A 3,687-nucleotide genomic window follows, 5' to 3' on the forward strand; every position below is an offset into this window, starting at 1 on the left:
GTAATTTGAGAGTCTCAAATGCGGACAGTGCAGGTGGTGTCCAAGTCAATTTAGAGCTCATTTGAAGGCCTTTTTCATGACAAACAGCGCGGAGTGGTGTTTCAAGTTCTGCGTAGTTTGGAATGAAATGTCGACAGTAACTGCATAACCCTAGGAATGACATTAGCTGTTTCTTTGTCTCAGGAAGAGGAAGAGCAGCAATGGCTGCAACACGCGCAGGAGCCAGTTCTCTTCCTTCAGCAGAGATTCTGTGACCCTGAAATGTAACCAGTGGCAATACAAACTGTAGCTTAGACAACGAGGCCTTGTGGCCTTCTGCAGCTAGATACTGTAGGAGGCGGATTGTGTGTGTTTTGCATGTTTGTGCATCAGGAGCAGCCAAAAGAAGATCATCAACATACTGAAGCAATGCACAATCAGGTGGAAGACTGAACCCTGCCAGACTATCTCTTAAAGCCTGGTGGAAAATAGTTGGAGACTCACAATAGCCCTGGCAAAGGCGAGTGAATGTGTAAGACTTCCCTAAAAACTCAAATGAAAACCAGTATTGGCTGTCTGGATGTACAGGTACACTAAAGAAAGCGTTAGCCAGGTCTATGACTGAAAAGTGGGTGGAGCCAGTTGGTATTTGAGACAAGATCACATAAGGATTAGGGACGATTGGTGCACGAGCTTAGACTGCAGCATTTACAGCTCTAAGATCCTGAACAAACCGCCACTCATCAGGAGGAGTGGGGCGGATCTTTTTCACTGGAAAAATTGGAGTTCTCACAGGTGAAGTAGGACAAGGAACGATTATGCCTGCTTCCAGAAGAGAGTGGAAAACAGGTGTAATGCCTGAGGCTGCCTCAGGTTTCAGTGGATACTGTGGTATTTTTGGTCGGTAAGAAGATTTAGGGGTGATTTGGATGGGCTCCTGACCTTTTATCAGACCTATATCATACTTTGTCTGGGCCCACAATGTGGGTGGAACAGCAGAGAGGTCTGGGTTGTCTGAAGTCATCGTAGGCAGTGTTAGTCATGCAGAGGTGTCAATCACTTCTTTGAATGGGGTGACCGGAAGTGATGAAATAAGTGGTTGTCTGTACATTTCCAGAGCAGGAGAGTAGAAACAAGTGTCAAGTGGTTGCCAGTCAGATGCACAATGGGCTCTCAGTGCTAGAGGGCCTAGAGAGCGCCACTGAGCTTCAGGAGGTTTAGCAAGAGAAACATGAGGAAATGAGTCAGGTACTGTGAAATAGCATGTTTGTGGTGTGACATCATCTGTGAGGCACATCAACAGGAAACATGTAGTCTTTGTCCAGCAGATATCTGTAGTATGTAAGTCAGTTGGTGGTGTTTGCATGAATGAATCTCCTAGCTGGTCAGCTGGGTCTGAAGTAACACGAGCAGTGCAATGTAGCTGTTGTTCATGCATGAATGTGCATGAAGGTGGAAGTCTATCTTTGGTCGTAGAGAGCAAGGCTGCACGCTGACTCTCATCAGTGAGGGACCATTCAAACACAAACAGCAGATCAGGCACAAGTGTTACCAAAGTGTCTACTGAGTGTGTAGACTTTGACACCACTAGTCCTTCAGGGCTACAATCGATGGACAGATTGAATTTGAGAATCAGATCTCTGGCCAGAAGATTTATTGGACACGTCTGTGAGAGTAGAAACTGATGTGAGTGGGCAGTGTGGTCAAAAGGGTCAATCACATTCAGAGGAGCTGTCATTGCCTCTGGGATTGCTACACCGGATGCTCCTGTGGAGTGGACAATTTTGCCACACAGTGGAGCATGTGGGAGACATTTCTTCATTATCAGAGATTGAGTGGCCCCTGAGTCCACTAAGAACTTTAGTGGAGCATTGTTTACAAGCATTGTGAGCATGGGTAACTTCAAACATGCTGACTGGGTGTATTTAAAATACGTGGAGGTGCATGTGGTATCAGTAGGTGAAACAGCTGGTGTGCGTGTACTTGCTGTTTGGAGACCTGGACCTTCCTCGCCGCCCCCTCCTAGTCAGGATGAGTGCCCGTCTCGGTGGCTACGACCCCTGGGTGGACCCTGGCTTCGACCAACCGATTGTTGGGAGCCTGGGTAAAAGTTCTGTTCATTGTTCATGGGCCATGGCTCTCGTGGGGGGCATTGATGCCCGATTCTGGAATGGTTGGCCACGCCCTCGCCATGTGATGCGTTTTTGTGGGCAGTCTCTCATCCAATGGTCAGTCCCTCCACACAGGAAGCATGGCTGTGGCCCTCCTGCGTACCCACGTGGTTGTTGCTGTTGTGGGCCTTGCCAAGGACCAGGGGGTTGTGGTGGGCATGGAAAATCTGGAAGCTGTTGTGGTGGGGCAGTGTTCAAGGTCATCTGTTGTGCAGCTTGAAGAAGAGTGAGCTGAGCATTTTCTGCTTGTCTTGTCTTTTTCTTTAGTGCTGCAGTTTCTTCAGCCGTGTGCTGTTCCCAGGCATGTCTGGCATGACGTAGGAGGTCGTTGAGGCTATGCCAGCCTTCCAGCCTATGTAGGTGTTCTAGACGGACTTGCGGATTGTTGGCAAAAATCCATCCATCACGCATTGACACAGGATGGTTTCGAAGGCTGAAGCCTGTGCAGCATCACGCCAGTCGTTGTCCGGAAAAGCGATGCCAGAGTGTGTGCGAAACACAGGGATGAGACGATCGACGTACTCTTGAGGGGGTTCGCCACTCTTCTGGACCGTGTCCTTGATCTTTGCATATTGAGGCGTCTGTGGAAATGCTGTCTTAACTCTCCTGACAATGTTACCTACAGCTGTTACAAAGTCCTGGTTATCTGCGTGGGCGTATTCGACACGCGCCAGCCGTTGGTTGCCAGGTGGGACCTCAAACAGCTGTGCGCCTATGGTGCTTACAAAGTTCATACCATAGACAGCTGTGAGAATCTTTTTCAGTTCTGGTATGGTGGGGCGGAGAATACGAACCATGTTGGTGATGGCTTCACCCACAGCGTCCCCTCCTTGGGCCATGTCTGGGAGGTGTTGTTTGGCCAGGCTTGTCAGGTCGCTCAGTGGCCAAGTTCTGAACACCAGTTGTGGTCCGTCAGGTCCGCCCACCTCCAGCATTGGCATGGTTGTAGAGCTGTGTTCGCCATCTGAAGTCATGGGGGAGCTTATGGAACCGTTGTTTTGCTGTGACTGTTGTAGTTTCTGAATTTCAGCCTCCAGCAGCCTTTCTTTTTCTTTGAGAGCTTTAATCCGCTCCTCTTGCTCTGCGGCTTTGGACCGAGTTACGATTGAAGAACTCTCAGAAGACGATGGAAGCGTTTGTGAGGAGCTTGAAGACTTTGATGTTGATGAGACTGTGCTGGTAGTAGGGGACGGTGGTGGGAGTAGTCCAGCTGCAACATCTCCTCCTCCTGCTGCTCCTTGTTCATCCTGCTGCTGAGGGGCAGGTGCTGGCCTTTGTCCAGTGTAGTCGTCATCAGAGGTGAGGGCCCAAGCAGGTTTCAGTCCAGGGCGGGTCTCATGTGTTTCTATCTGTGGTGGGGCATAGGGTGGTGGGTCTATGAGTCCAGCCAGCGAGGGGTAGATCGAGGTGGAGGGTGCAGTGGGAGGAGGAGGTCCGTGGGTCTCCGGTGCATGTGTGTGAGAAGACAGAGGAAAAAGAGAAGTTTTCAGTTTTTTAGTCACTTTCTTTGTCTGTTTTTTGTCTTTCTGAGTCTCCT

Source organism: Nematolebias whitei, chromosome 21 (assembly GCF_014905685.2).
Source record: "Nematolebias whitei isolate Nwh7 chromosome 21, NemWhi1, whole genome shotgun sequence".
Taxonomy (NCBI): Eukaryota; Metazoa; Chordata; class Actinopteri; order Cyprinodontiformes; family Rivulidae; genus Nematolebias; species Nematolebias whitei.